We start from the raw sequence: 16,753 nt of genomic DNA, 5'->3' as shown, positions 1-16,753 counted from the left end.
CACCCTGTGAAAGTTTTGAATTCTGCCTTAAATGAAGGGAAATTCACTGTCAAGCTGTGCGCAGGAGTGTAAATAATAATAATAATAATAAAAAAAAACATACAGTTCTACTCGGCCTATTAATCAAAGCCTTGAGTGCCAGCGCAGTGTCTCCCGTCTGTGTGAGATTCGGGACTCATACATAAAGATGCTCCACTTCACTCCTTTTCCTCCACTCCACAGCTCTGGGTGCTGACACTCACTCCAGAGGCCTTCGACAAATGACTGCAGCATCTTGCATCTCCTCTTTCATCAGATGCTAACCTTTTCATCACCGTTCAATGTGGCAGCCATCATGGGCAATCATCTGGCTCCAGTCAGATTAATGATCTCAATGCCTAGAGTGGGTTACCGACTCGCTGCTGTAGTGTAGGAGTCTAATTGGATTGCTAGGGGTCAGCAAGAGTATTGTTACAGGGTGACCCTGACAGTTGCTCTTGTGCTCAGCAGTGGGAAGACTGTTGTCACTGCTGAGATAAGAGTCACATGTAACAACAGGATTGGAGAACATGCAAGTTTGTAAAGTCGAAAGATCGTGCAAAGTATAAGGCACTATAATAAGACACAAATGCGGTGTTGATGTTGGAGCCATGGCTTAGTGGTTAGCACACGTTATGACACGTTGAGTTGGGCTGTGACAGAAGTTTGAATTAGGGGTGGGTGGTGCTGTATATACTGTGTGACAATAGCAATGTGTCAAACATTATGTTGATATACCTACCTATAAATATATATATATATATATATATATATATATATATATATATATATATATATATATATATATATATATATATATATATATATATTTGTGTGGTTTTTGGTGGGCAGAACTGCTTCAGTGTTGGAGAAGCTACATTGAACCTTCCTAAGTTAAAAGCCACTCGTAACTTATAGTTAAACTATAGTCAAGCTACTTCAAAAGAAAAAAAAATACTTTCTCTATTGTTAGGTTTACTGAATCTTTTTAAATGCATTTAACCGAGTGAACTTAATTTAACTGAGTTTTAATAAAAACATTTTTTTTTTTTTTTTTTTTTTTACTGTAATCCATTTGTGTTTGGACAACATTAATATTTTTTGTTCAGGTAACTGTAACTGGGCATGGGATTTTGCGTTCCCAGTATGCTTTGCATGGGACTCGCTAGGGAGAGTAAATGTTCAAATGAAGTGTTATTTTTTGTTTTTGTGCGAGATGAATATAAAAGAGGATACTTTTATGTTTGATATATTTTATGTTTAAATTTATATGAGATTTAGAAGAGTTTCTGTTATGTTGGGGATTTGGGGATTACCATAATGGTGAAGAGTGGAGCTTGAGCTTATAGGGTGAGGACAGGTATGTGTGGTGCGTGATATTTATTGCTCTCTTTATTGAGCTTTTGCTGTACTAAACATATAATTGTAACCAAGCTGCACTATGTAGTGCTTCCCACCAGCAAGTATTTAGCATGCAAATTGTCGCTAGAGAGTATAGCCTATAAGAAATAAAAGATTGATTTGAGTTACTTTGACATTTCAAATTTTGTTCAATTAGTGTTTCAACATATCCCGAGGTTACCAGAGTCTGCCAGATCCAGCTCCATTCCTGCTTGATGTCCAACTCCCACTGATACGTGTTGCTGAGTGATGACAACTAACTGCAGCCTGTGCCAGCCAGATATCACTTAAGTCTAATACGATGGACTTCACAGAGGATGAACTGATGCCAACTCCAACTGTAAGACATGGGATACTTCATGTGCCACTGCCTGAACCTTGGATTTAGGATGGACCTCAACGAACCTCTCCGAAATGACCTGCCAGTTGAACTGTGATGCATGTCACTGATCTCTGCCTGCATCACCTTGGTCTAATGATGGACTACACTCTTAAAATAGAATACATAGACTATCAATTAATTGCCAACAAAAGCCTACATTAGCCAACTAACAAATTACAATGCATCTATGTAAACTTCAGCAGTTAATCCAGGATGGACTTCAAAGATATTAGTCATTAATCTTACAGTTCACACAAAATCTTGTTGTTTAAACATTGGCCTTTAACACTTACTTAATTTACTAATTTTAAACCATGACTTGCACTACACATAAATAACTAATATTGGCATTATATTCATGCTGTTTAGTCAGAAGGGAACTGGCCCCCACAGTGAGCCTGGTTTCCCCCAAGGTTATTTTTCTCCATTAACCTACATCTTATGGAGTTTTGTGTTCCCTGTCGCCTTCAGCTTGCTTACTGAGGTTCTAAATACAGTTATTATTTACTTATTTATTTTTAGACACAATTTACAATCATATTTTTACCAAACTGCACAATAATGACTAAGACTTTATAGATATTACAGCTTAATTTTTAGTTAAAGCATGATTTTCTGTAAAGCTGCTTTGAAACAATGTGTGTAGTGAAAAGCACTATACAAATAAAAACGACTTAGGTTTTCACTTCATGAAGTACAATATCTGAGTTGAGATTTAATAGTAATTTTAAGCTAAGAGAACTAATTTCAAACATGTTGAATCACTGTCCATGATTAAAGCAATATTCTGGGTTTAGTATAAGTTAAGCTCTATCGATAGCATTTGTGGCATAATGTTGATTACCACAAAAATTAATTTAAACTCGTCCCTCCTTTTCTTTAAAAAAAGCAGAAATTGAGGTTACAGTGAGGCACTTACAATGGAAGTGAATGGGGCCAATTTTTGGAGGGTTTAAAGGCAGAAATGTGAAGCTTATAATTTTATAAAGAAATTACATTAATTCTTCTGTGAAAACTCATGTATTATTTGAGCTGTAAAGTTGTTTAAATTGTAATTTTAGGATTTGTTAACATTACATTGTCACGGCAATGAAGTTGTAAAACTGGCTATAACTTTACACAGAAAAGGTTAGTAAGTGATTTTGTCTTGGCTATACTTTTGAGAATGTGAGTATTTGAAATTGGCCCCATTCACTTCCATTGTAAGTGCCTCACTATTACCCAGATTTTTGCTTTTTTTTTTTTTTTTTAAAGAAAAGGCCAAGACAAAACTATATCCCAGATTTTTGCTCTTTTTTTTTTTTTTTTTTTTTTTAAAGAAAACACCAAGTCAAAATTAGTCAAAATACATTTTTGTGGTAATCAATATTATGCCACAAATGCGCTTAATTTGTATTGAACCCGGAATATTCGTTTAAATTAAGTTCAGCCAAAGAGTTTTTTGGGGGGGGGGGGGGGGGGCTGTTAAGTGAGTGAGCTACACTACAAGTTATTAATAAAAAGTAGCTTACTAGCCTTTTAAAAAAAAAATATATATATTTTTAAATATGTAACAAAAAAAGTGACTAACAATTAGGTGATAACATTTAATTGAACACATAACTTTAAACTAAACATAAACTAAAACAACTAGAAAACACCCCAATTTTATATAATTGAGTAAAAATATAGTGATAGCCAGCAGCAATTTACTAAATATTTCGTTTAAAAAAAAAGAAGACAAAGGCTGCGCAGGGTCTCAATTAAATTAGTGAATCATACATGTGAACTAGTTTATTTATATGAAGCATCTGAACAAACAGACTCACTAAAAAGAATTGGAGTTCTCAACAATAAATTTAAGAGAATAGTTTATTGTAATTTGCAAATTTACATAAACTTTCAAAAAGAAACAATTCACTTAAATGATTTGGATTTCCCAGCACTACTGTACATGTGAGAGAGAAAGGACGGTTTAGGTGAGCATATTTAATTACTCCTTTGGCTCCATTGCTGTGTACACAATACAATGTGACAAATGCAGTGATTTGTGATGCTACACCGCTATTCGTTGGAGAACGTAGCTCATTACAGAAAAAAGGACACTACTGTTAAAATAGCTGAGATACTGTCACGCTACTAAAATCTCATCATTTTTGGGTGAACTACTCCTTTAAGAAAAGTGCCTTGCATTTGCTAAATTATCAGAAGCTGACAAATGTGTCAAGCAGGAGCCAAATTCAACCAGCTTCTTGATTAATCTTGAGACAGCACCATATGCCTACTTTGCGGGAGTCGAAACAAGTGACTTAGCCACTGACGAAATGGGCAATGCTGCGAGCTTCGCTTTCACACCTGAAATCCACCTGCAGAAGTGAACCTGTCAGAAGGTATAGGGAGAAAACTTAGTCTAAAGATATCTCTGCATATTTAAGAACATTTCGCCTTTTATACTGTAGGTGTATCAGTTGAGCCAACTGGCTTTATACAGTAGCCATGCGGTCTGCATGACAACTATATTGTAATAAGTCCCAGAATTTACTCATGAGATTGAGAGTGCTACTGCTTTGTCATTTTCAATTACTGATGCTTGTCAGTGGCAATGGGATCAGTGCGCTGATGTTATCTCAAGCAACCAGATAATTTCAGCTCCATTACATGGTGTGTTATCCAAAAATCTGTCGCTGGTTTCGATGATAAATGGGGACTGTGATGTAGTTAAGCACGAGCCAGCACATCTGATAATGTAGAGGACTCAATCTTGCGGTGTGCAATCAAGCAAAGAGTGTGAATGCATGAATCTGGAGATGTACATTACTTTGGAATAAGTGGTTAAGATGCAACAAAGCATTCGCAATTACAATACAACTAATGATGTTTAAATCAGTGGTTATCAGCTGGCTTTGCATTGGACATCAAGTGATGACCCAACAGCACCAATATTATCATACAAAAATTTACAAAATCTTCCTTAAAATCAAATGTCATTTTTTCAATTTTAAAATATAATTTCAACATGTATTAATATTAAATAAAATTACAATTTAACATAAAATTAAATAAAAATAATAAGGAATTAAAATAATATTAATGATTCAAGGTACAAAAATATTGTGGTCAACACAAATGAACCTGAATTTTCTTTAGATTTTCGTATCATTTTAAAATATGAGTGCTTGCCACGTAACCTGTCCATGATGCCATCTGCCTAATTTGGCTAACTTCAAATGCGCAGATGAATTTGCTCCAAAATACAGTAGAGTTTGATTGGCCGGATAACCTTTGACCTTTTCTCCTACAGTACCATACAAAAATTCAATAAGCCAATTTATTTAGCTGTCCTAAAAATGTGCAATTATATGGTTATGGTTAGTTGCATTTTATTATTTCCAATCAGCATTGTGTTTTTCTGTCTGCGACTATATCAGAACAGACCTGAGATCCATTTTTGGGTCACGACCCACCAAAATACAGTCAAATTTGATTGGTCGGACAACCTTTGCTGTCAACAACAAAATATATGAGAAGCTTTTTCTCATCCCTTTGAAAAATCAATAAGCCTATATATTTATCTTAACAATTCGTGATGATATGGTTAGTTTAATTTGATTACTTTCATTGACATTTTTTTATTTATTTTTTATCTGCTGTCCGCGACCCATTTAAAAACAGACCTATAACCCATTCTTTGGGTCATGACTCTCCAGTTGAGAACAATTAGTCTAAATCAGAGGTTTTCAAACATTTTGATGCCAAGGACCCTTAAATATGATGATTGCATTGTAAGGGACCCCCTTCCTAAAATATAAAGACAGCTAGGTCTATATATTTTCATGTATAAAGACTGACTTATACTGTGTGTGAAAAATAGCAAGCATTGTGTTATAGACTTCATATACTTCATATCCTAAATTATAGACTATCATAGACGACACATTGTTGGCAAAACTAAAGCCAAAATAAATGATTACAATATTATCTGGAAAATAGCTTTATTTCTACCCATTATTAGAGTAGGAGTTGTTAGGTGTATAAACCTAATTTACTTGAATTTTCGATTTGATTCAGAGGTGTCACTAGGCCAAAACATTTGGGGCTTGAGCCCCGAATGATTTTGGTCTAAACCCGAATGTTTTCTGTTCGGAACTCCAGAGCAGATCACTTCACTTGTGGCAGTGGTACTGTGATGGCTCACGGCACACTTGCGCGAAAACCAGGTTTCAGCCGTGCAGTGCAAATGCCTCTTTCAGATGAACCGCCTAGGTGATGAGTTGATTAAATGATATTCATCCCGTGTTTGGGGCTTTACGCACGCAAAATATACATCTCGTCTGAAAGACACATTTGCGCTGTGCAATTAAAGCCTGGTTTTCACGTGAGCCATCACAGAACCACTTGCGCACGTGAAATGATCTGCTCTGCTTCGTTCTACTGTATTCCTGGAGTGCGCGCATCAACTTACAGTATAACAGAGCGGATTACTTATGCAAGTGAGACACCGGGCTTCCCTCGATATCATGGTGCAGATGACAAAATATATGCAATCCATTTGAATTCTAATGAGAATTTTCTAGTTTTAAGCACTGTGGAGGCAGTCAAACCTCTTGAACAGAAAGCCCCAACATTATAAACAGCACTGAGAAGGAAAAGAGAGGGTAAGTTTTTCAAATTACACATCACCCTTACTCAAATGTCACAAGTTTACAGCAGTAACAGTATCTGTGGTATTTTGATATAAAATGTACTGTATAAATATGTTAAGTTTTAAATTAAGCAATCTTATTAGACTTCACTTTTATTACAACTGTGGCAGTTAGTTAAAGTTTCTAAATGTGTTTAGGCTACTATTTTTTTATAACAAATACTACTAATTTATTATTTAGAATTTCTTTTTTTTAGAAAGACTTGCTACATTAACCTTACCACAGTAATGAGGAGCCATCCATGGTCTCAACTGTGCTTATATGGCATTGCACTGTAAAAATATGGGCAAATACATGAAGGGCTTTTACAGTAAGTCTGGACTTCCAAGACTTATGGATAAATTATTGACACATTTTTCCTCCTGTGCAATATATGTTCTGTTCGAATGATAAAAAATAAAATAAATAAATAAATAAATAAAAAAAGACACTGTTTGCCTTCAGATATTCCTAAAGATTACTTAAATCATTAAGAGCCCGATTAAAGGAAACAATGCTTGTTATGGAGTAGGAAACAAAACAATTTACTAGCACTGTCCAAACTCAGTAAAGTAGTCTATTCATGGATACAGTCAGACAGATATAACTAGTCCTATAATAAGTAACTTGTCCTAAAAAGTCCTAATAACTAGTCCTAATAAGTTGTTAACTAAATTAAGTTTCATTCAAAAGGTTCCAGATGCTTTGGCAATTAAAAAAGAACACTCAGAGTGCTGAGATACTTCAGATACCTATCATGTAAATACTATGGTATCTATCAAAATACCATAATATTACCATCCCTTTACCATGGTACTGTCACAGCTGCATGGCTGCTTTTTTTGAAGGTCACTGTGAGAAACTTCAACAACTTCATGTGAATCCTTTAAGTCTAAATGCTTTGAAAATGTAAAAATGGTGCTCCAAGAGGCACCAGAATAACACTGTAAAGAAAAAAATCTCACAGGGGAGCACTATGTGATTTGATGGGTGAATGATGAAAGTTGTTATGGTTTGCATGTTTATTTTTATAAACTCAGCAAAAAAAGAAATGTCCCTTTTTCAGGACACTGTATTTTAAAGATATTTTTGTAAAAATACAAATAATTATTGTAAATGGTTTAAATAATGTTTTCCATGCTTGTACAATGAACCATAAACAATTAATGAACATGCACCTGTGGAACGGTCATTAAGATACTAACAGCTTACAGACGGCAGGCAATTAAGGTCACAGTTATAAAAACTTAGGACACTAAAGAGACCTTTCTACTGACTCTGAAAAACACCAAAAGAAAGATTCCCAGGGTCCCTGCTCATCTGCGTGAACATGCCTTAGGCATGCTGCATGGAGGCATGAGGACTGCAGATATGGCCAGGGCAATAAATTGCAATGTCCATACAGTGAGACACCTAAGACAATGCTACAGGGAGACAGGAAGGACAGCTGATCGTCCTCGCAGTGGCAGACCACGTATAACAACACCTGCATAGGATCGGTACATCCGAATATCACACCTGCAGGACAGGTACAGGACGGCAACAACAACTGCCCGAGTTACACCAGGAACGCACAATCCCTCCATCAGTGCACAGACTGTCCGCAATAGGCTGAGAGAGGCTGGACTGAGGGCTTTTAGGCCTGTTGTAAGGCAGGTCCTTACCAGACATCACCGGCAACAACGTCGCTTATGGGCACAAACCCACCTTCGCTGGACCAGACAGGACTGGCAAAAAGTGCTCTTCACTGATGAGTCACGGTTTTATCTCACCAGGTGTGATGGTCAGACTTGCGTTTATCGTCGAAGGCATGAGCCTTACACCGAAGCCTGTACTCTGGAGCGGGATCAATTTGGAGGTGGAGGGTCCGTCATGGTCTGGGGCGGTGTGTCACAGCATCATTGGAATGAGCTTGTTGTCATTGCAGGCAATCGCAGTGCTGTGCGTTACAGGGAAGATGTACATGCGGTACCCTTCCTGCAAGCTCATCCTGATATGAGCCTCCAGCATGACAATGCCACCAGTCATACTGCTCGTTCTGTGCATGATTTCCTGCAAGACAGGAATTTCAGTGTTCTGCCATGGCCAGCGAAGAGCCCGGATCTCAATCCCATTGAGCACATCTGGGACCTGCTGGATTGGAGGGTGAGGGCTAGGGCCATTCCCACCAGAAATGTCCGAGAACTTGCAAGTGCCTTGGTGGAAGAGTGGGGTAACATCTCACTGAAAGAACTGACAAATCTGGTGCAGTCCATGATGAGGAGATGCACTGCAGTACTTAATGCAGCTGGTGGTCACACCCAGTTACTTTTGATTTTGACCCCCCCCCCCTCCATTTGTTCAGGGACACATTATTCCATTTCTGTTAGTCACATGTCTGTGAAACTTGTTCAGTTTATGTCTTAGGTTGAATCTTTTTATGTTCATACAAATATTTACACATGTTAAGTTTGCTGAAAATAAAAGCAGTTGAAAGTGAGAGGACATTTATTTTTTTGCTGAGTTTACATAAATTTTATACATACATTAATTACTCAATAGAGTCCCTTTAGAGACTCTATTGAGATTTTGCTATTGAAAGCAAGGCAGCCAAAGGACACATTTTCTTCTCCAGCCCTGCCAGAGACTAGAGAATCTCACACACATTAAATAAAAAGTCTATAAAATATTCCTAAGATAAAAACTCTGTGTATTTTACGAAATGATCCATATGGTCTGTCTCCTGGCGAGAAGACGTGGGCCATGGAGCCGCATTATCCGGAAACCTCTTTAAGATTTCACGCTGATGTGCCTTCAAGAGTGGGTTGGGTTTGGCTCTCTCCGGCGGCCAACTTGCTCTCTGTAAGAAAGCTGCCGTGGTGCTGGGAGAATTACATAATACGCATTTCAGCAGTCATCGCCTACAGTAATGGGAATATGCTCGGCTCTACAGGCCTAAAGAAGGAGGCAGATATATGAGAGCTCATGGCCCCAGCCTGGACTGGCCCAAGCTTGGCTCAAAGATGGTTTTGCGGGTTTCAAAACCGGGGAAGTATTTGAAAATATGGATTCTTCTTTTCGGTCTCTTTCAGGCTTTTGGGCTACAAGGGTTTAAGAGTGCCTAAGACTTGGATGCAGGAGACTGCAGCGTGGAATATGCACGCTTTGCAGTTTTGCTTAGTGCCTCCTGTCAATCCTCATAAGTATGCGACTGCAGCAGTTGTTCTGCAGCTTGGTGCATGGTTCTGTGACACAGGATAGATTTCGAAGGGCTTGCAATATGGGCGCAGTAAAATTGCAGAAATGGGGCAACTGGTTGATGCATGTTTAACTTTAGTTGTTTCTCTTTAAAGTCAACATGAAATCAAAATTTATCCTATTTAATTTATTAAAGGAATGATCCAGGTTCAATACAAATTAAGCTCAATTGACAGCATTTGTGGTATAATGTTGTTTGCCACAAAAAAATATTTCACTCATCCCTCGTTTATAAAAACAAAAAAGCAGTTTTACAGTGGAACTTTACAACTTATACAATTTATACTAATACAACTTGCAAGGAAAGTGAATGGGGCCAGTCCATAAAAATTAAAATATATGCTGTTTCAAAATTATAACCACAACATATAAATATTAAACAGGTTAACATGACTTTAGTGTGACAAAATCCCTTAAAAATCTTATCAGTGTGGGGGGCCTGGGTAGCTCAGCGAGTATTGACGCTGACTACCACCACTGGAGTCGCGAGTTCCAATCCAGAGTGTGCTGAGTGACTCCAGCCAGGTCTCCTAAGCAAACAAATTGGCCCAGTTGCTAGGGAGGGTAGAGTCACATGGGGTAACCTCCTTGTGGTCGTGATTAAGTGGTACTCACTCTCAATGGGGCGCATGGTAAGTTGTGCGTGGATCGTGAATAGCATGAGCCTCCATATGTTGTGAGTCTCCGCAGTGTCATGCACAGTGAGCCATGTCATAAGATGCATGGATTGACTGTCTCAGAAGCTCAGAAGACTTGTCCTCCGCCACTCGGATTGAGGTGAGTAACCGCGCCACCTTGAGGACCTAGCAAGTAGTGGAAATTGGGCATCCCAAAATTGAGGAGAAAAGGGGATAAAATTTGTAAAAAAAAAAATCTCATTATATCACAACCAGTAAAGCCTGTAAGCGATAAGAGATTGTATCACACTAAAATCATTTTAAAATGAATAATATTCATGTCTTGTGGCTATACTAAAACAGTGTGTTTTTAATGTTTATGGACTGGCCCCATTCACTTTGATTGTAAGTGCCTCACTGTAACTGTGATTTTTCCTTCTTTTTAAAAAATAAATAAACGATGGACAAGAGGAAAATATACAGTATGCTAAAAATGTTGTAGACTTAGCTTAACATGCATTGAATTGCACTGTTTTACCTCTAAACATTAGGCTATTCCAAATGAAAAATATGTGTTGTAATTGTTCATAAAAATGCTCAAATTTGCATTTTGATAACTTATGTCACAAATCTCTCTTACTTTTCAGAAGGTTCTCCTGCCCTGGACCAACCAGGCTCCATTCCAGTATGTAACAACCACTTTTCACTATCCAATCAAGTATTATGGAAAAAATCAAGCTCCGCCCTGCATTTTTTTTTATCATTGCCTATCCTGTTTTACTTAGAATTAAAGTAAAATAGGTTGCAAATGGTGTTTCACATTGGCTTTAAAGGCATGGTTCATTCATCAGTCATTTGCACACCCTCATATTGTTCCAAACCCAGTTTGCAGAATATTAGCCTCAGTCACCAAACAATGAAAGTGAATGGTGACTGAGACTAACATTCAGCCTAATATCTCCTTTTGTGTTCCACAAAATAAAGCGAGTCATCCAGGATTGGAACAGCATGAGGGTGAGTAAATGATCACATAATTTTCATTTGGGTAAACCATTCCTTTAAGGCTTTGAATCAAGGTTTGGCTAGACGTGAGGTATGGGTTAAACTGGGTTTGGTTTATTCTTAGACTTTCCTTTCAACTTTTCCTCAGGGCATTTAGTCAAGAAAGCAACGTAATGACTTTAGAGGAGCATTCCTGTAAGTAGTTGATACTGTGAAACACACAATGTGCTGCCCTAGCACAGTGCATTAGGCTCTATAGAGAGTCGTTACAGTATAAGTTACAGAGTATGCTCTGGCCTGAGGCTGTATGAGGAAGACGTCTGTGGTGGATCCGATCTTTCAAAGACCCAAAGTACAAAAATATTGTCTTAACCACATCCTGATTACAATCCTGCCCTGGAAAAATAAGAATCTCTTATAATGTAGGGCTCAAACACATCCTAACTGTTATTAAAGTATTAGGACATCAATTAAATGTATTAAAGACAAGGTGCCGAAAAGTGGCATTTTCCATTTGTGCTTGTCAGTCATTTTTCCAATGCTTATTAGTAGTTCCTTGCCTGCCATATGAACATCTGGGAAGCACCATTAACTTAGCACCATAAAATGACTGAAATATCATGAACGGAAACTCAAATAATACTTTGGGCTTATTTTATATAATGTAGTATAATAATAATAATAATAATAAAGTGTTTTTTTTTCACTGATGGCAGATTTATCATTCAGTTGTTGTCACATCTTTTGGTTTGCATCTATTATGTTCCAAATTTTTTTTAAAAAAGGACAAAATATATATATATATATATATATATATATATATATATATATATATATATATATATATATATATAAAAATAAAATGTGATCAAATACCTTTCATTTGCAAAGTATTTAATTAATTAGGAAAAATTTCCTAAAAATAGGAATAACCACATTGTTATTTAATATCTAAAAAAAAAAAGAAAAAAAAGAAAGAAAGAAAGAAAGAAGAAGGAAAAAAAAAGTTACACTTCCACCAAAACTGTGATGTCATGACTTAAAATTACTTATACTGTGATATAATATTTGGTCATACTGCCCAATCCCACAATTTATTATTGCATTAAACAGGGGAAAACATCTTGTAAAGGCATTCTTTTTCTCTTGCCACAACATGTTTTTGCAGCTGCAAGCAAGATTTCAATACCAAACATTTCAAGGTCTAAAAATACCAGACAGCTGAAATGAAAGCGATGAGAACAAAAGACATTTCACATTCCCCGAAGTCCCAAAATAGATGCTACGAGACAAAAGCACTCCAGAATAGTCTGATTTGCCACTGTATCCCATAAGTTCCAGAATCGTCATTTGGTTTCAATGGGATGCCATTCTATTCTGTGTCCAATATTGCAGTCACCCTTCTCCACAGGAGTAGGTGAATCACACTGACAGTCTTTTCAAGGTGAGCTTTTTTGGATATCCTCTGTCATGGCTATAGGGCATGTGATGGTTGATGGAAGGGCTTCAGGCAAATAACTTTTTTTCTGTATTGTATCTTGTGATGATACAATCACTCCTTAATGGGATAGTTCAACACCCCCCCCCCAATTTTTTATTTATTTCATCATTGAGTTGACTCACCCTAATGCCATCCCAGATGTTTAAGACTTTCTTCTGCAGAACACAAACAAAGAAATCTCAGCTCTGTAGGTCCTCACAATGCAAGTGAATGGTGAGCAAAACTTTGAAACTCCAAAAAGCACATAAAGGCAGCATAAAAGTAATCAGTATGACTCCAGTGGTTTAATCCATGTCTTCTGAAGCAATCCAATGGGTTTGGGTGAGAACCGACCAAACAAATAACTCCCTTTTCACTATCAATCTTGACATCAGTAGTTTCCTAGTGCCATCTAGCACGCATGTACACTAGGAAGTGTAATCGAGCATGAAATCATGATCATGCCTAGAGACTGCAATGTCAAGATGTTTAGTGTAAAAAGAGTTACATTTTGGTCTGTTCTCACCCAAAATCGATTAGATAGCTTCAGAAGACATTGGATAAACCACTGGAGTCTGATGGATTACTTTTATGCTGTTTTTATGTACTTTTTGGACCATCAAAGTTTTGGTCACCATTCACTTGCATTGTATGGAACTACAGGGCTGAGATATTCTTCTAAAAATCTTCGTTTGTGTTATGCACAAGAAAGAAAGACATACACATCTGGGATGACATGCGGGTGAGTAAATGATGAGAGAATTTACATTTTTGGATGAACTATTCCTTTAACACTTTTCAACTTGAGCCACATATAAAAAAAAAAAATTATTGATTTTGTCTGGTTAAATCAAATTTATGAAGATTTGTGTGTTTTTTTCTGACAAAACAGCCATACATTTTTTAAATAACCTGGACCTTTGAGTACAAATAGTCAATATGTTGACTGACATATTACTTAAAGCAAACATGAAACAGCATTCGCAACCCATTTTACTTCCGTAATGTGTTGATTTCAATTTCATGTTGACTTTGTCTTAGAGACATCTGAGACTCCTGCAGTAAAGGTCAACACAATCCCAACCATCAGCACAGGGGCAGGTTTACAATTTCTGAGGCCCCAAGCAACTGACCAACCCGGGGCCCCATTTTGAAAATTTTAAAATTGATTTTAAATCATAATTTTAAATTCATCCTATCAGCCGTTGTAGTCAAGTACATTCAAAATGTTTAATGAAGTAAACTTCTAGTTCAAGATAATTAATGCATGTTTTCCAGTTTTTTTTTTTTTTTTTTTTTTTTTTGACAATGCAGTGATAAAAAAAAGCAATATTTACCAACATATATTTTTACAAAACACTTTTTTTTTAATGAACAGGGTGTGCAAAACCTACAACTTCACTCACTAACATTTTGGAATTCAGTTGTTATTTATTATTATTATAAACCCAACAATCATTCATTGTTGTCCAGTTTTTCATTATAATGCAGTACGACACAGTATTACTATTGCTTTGAGGATTTGTTGTATCCAATAGTAATATATTCTTATTTATTTTACTTTCACCTGGAGCTTATATTCTAATACTGAAGTGTATTGTTCACCATGCTGCAAAAGGCTGTATTTTATGGAAGTATCGTAGGCAACATTCGTAACAGTAAACACACAAGGCATAGCAGCCCCTCAGTACACTAGAGCAGAAGGAAAACAAAAAAACATTGCAGTTTATCAAGCGCTGAAACTTTGCTTGGTGCAGAATAATCTGGAATAAATGTTAAAAATTGTAACAGTCACCTCTTCGCAACCTGAACTTGTTCAAAGCGTTAAATCTTTGTGACAACTGCGCTAAAAACAATCTAGACACAGCGCAATGACTGAAACAGAATGCAGGTGACTCGACATGCGTTTTTGAGACTTGAAGTTATTTTTTATTTTTTATTTTTTTTCTCCCCTTTTCCCCCCAGTCTGGAATGCCCAATTCCCAATGCGCTCTAGGTCCTCGTGGTGGCGTAGTTACTCGCCTCAATCCGGGTGGCAGAGGACAAATCTCAGTTCCCTCCACGTCTGAGACCGTCAATCCGCACATCTTATCACGTGGCTTGTTGAGCACGTTACCGCGGAGATAGTATGTGTGGAGGCTTCACGGTATTCTCCGCGGCATCCACGCACAACTCACGCGCCCCACTGAGAGCGAGAACCACACATTATGTGACTCTACCCTCCCTAGCAACCAGGCCAATTTGGTTGCTTAGGAGACCTGGCTGGAGTCACTCAGCACACCCTGGATTCAAACTCGCGACTCCAGGGGTGGTAGTCAGCATCAGTACTCGCTGAGCTACCCAGGCCCCCGACTTAAAGTTATTTTCAACTTGACACAGTGTCTAAAAATGTGCCGGTCCTGCATGAGACACTGAAGAAACAGCAAGACACGGTGCAGCAGTCAAGTATGTTTGTCCAGCGTGTTTACATAGAAAAACAATGGAAAAACAGAGCAGACGCACACAAAAAAGCATTCAGTGTAAACGACCCCTAACTCATGGGCGAAACAGGTTTTTTTTTTTTTTTTGTGGTTTTTGCTGAGCTTTCCTACCGGAGCAGCCCAACCAAACACCCCCCCCCAACCCAATGTCCGGGGCCCTACGGAACTGCATGGTTTGCATGGTGGTTAAAACCGCTACTGCATCAACATTCAGTCAATTCTAAACACAAGCTAGAGCACAATCTGTCACATGAGAGGCATAACAAATGGTGAAAAGCTGCAAAATCTATTCTAGGGAATGTGAAGTCTTGTAGGCCTGTCAAAGCATAGGAGAACTGAGAATGGTTTCTGCTGTTCTGGCCTATTTCTCTCCACTTGACTGGGGATTACATGGTTTGTGAGCAATATTCTCTGCTCTAGAGGTAGAAGTCTGGCCTTTAGGATCACTTAGCTCTACAGAGCACCAAGGCCATATGAGCTATGCTATATTGAGATCAAATGTTGGTCTCTGAGCATTTTTTATTTATTTAGTTGATTGAAAGTCAATAGCAAGGCCAAATGCTGTCTACCTTACATGCACCTACTTTCACCAACTAAGTCCTACTATCACTTTACATTACAAAAATGGGCAGGTAACATGTCCATGAACGCTTTTTTTTTTTTTTTTTTCAACATCAAGATTTTAGGTTAAATTAATATGTATTTTAGTGTAGTGGCTGCTCAGCATTTCTTTTTTTTAAATCTCACAATTTTCAATTGTGTTTTGCAGTTCACTTAAAGGTGAAGTGTGCCATTTTCTGTCAACTACCCATTTATTTGTCAACTGACACAACCCCCAAGTCCAAGTGACCCATTTTCAAGAGTTAAAGTCCAACTTGATGTCCAATTTTGCATAGCCATCAATCAAAACTTAAGGTTAATCCAACCATTATGCCATGGTGTCAATGCACCCACCACTGCATGCATGCACTCACTTCTCATATCAGAAAAATGCATGAACGCACTGCATGGATACCAATGAAATCACAACCCATGGGTTGAGAAAAATGCCCGAGCAATCTAAAAATCAATGCACGTTGCAAACACGTTGAGAAGGCAATGCACCGGCATCAATGGACCATGCGTTGCCCGCTTCAGCACTGCGGAGAGCGCGACTCTGCGCAAAGCATGCATCCATCCACGCGCTCTCGAGGCAGTCCCATACCACAGTCATCATTACTCACATGTGCACGCTGCAAACCAATTCTGTTCATGGATTTCATATATCTCAAATCGTTATGAAAGCACGCGGGTGCATAAACCAATGTCCATGTGGATGACAGTGTGCTTTGTCTATATACGCGCCGCGTGGCTTCATTAACATGCATGAATAAAGTGGCATTCTGCAGAAAAATGTGTTGATTAAACACATGGCTCTACACAGGTGCATATAAAACTATACTATGCACTTATGTCATGCACGGTTAACTTCCAGA

At 37.7% G+C, this 16,753-nt stretch overlaps 1 protein-coding gene across 1 annotated transcript in view; it reads right to left on the bottom strand.

The window, feature by feature from the left end:
- Positions 1-16,753, bottom strand: part of LOC127445122 (Krueppel-like factor 7) — a 61,882-nt gene that overhangs the window by 44,422 nt on the left and 707 nt on the right. The window lies entirely within an intron of this gene.

The sequence above is a fragment of the Myxocyprinus asiaticus genome, chromosome 8 (assembly GCF_019703515.2).
Source record: "Myxocyprinus asiaticus isolate MX2 ecotype Aquarium Trade chromosome 8, UBuf_Myxa_2, whole genome shotgun sequence".
Taxonomy (NCBI): Eukaryota; Metazoa; Chordata; class Actinopteri; order Cypriniformes; family Catostomidae; genus Myxocyprinus; species Myxocyprinus asiaticus.
The sequence above is the reverse complement of the archived record's forward strand: the minus strand, read 5'-3'. Positions and strand labels throughout refer to the sequence as shown.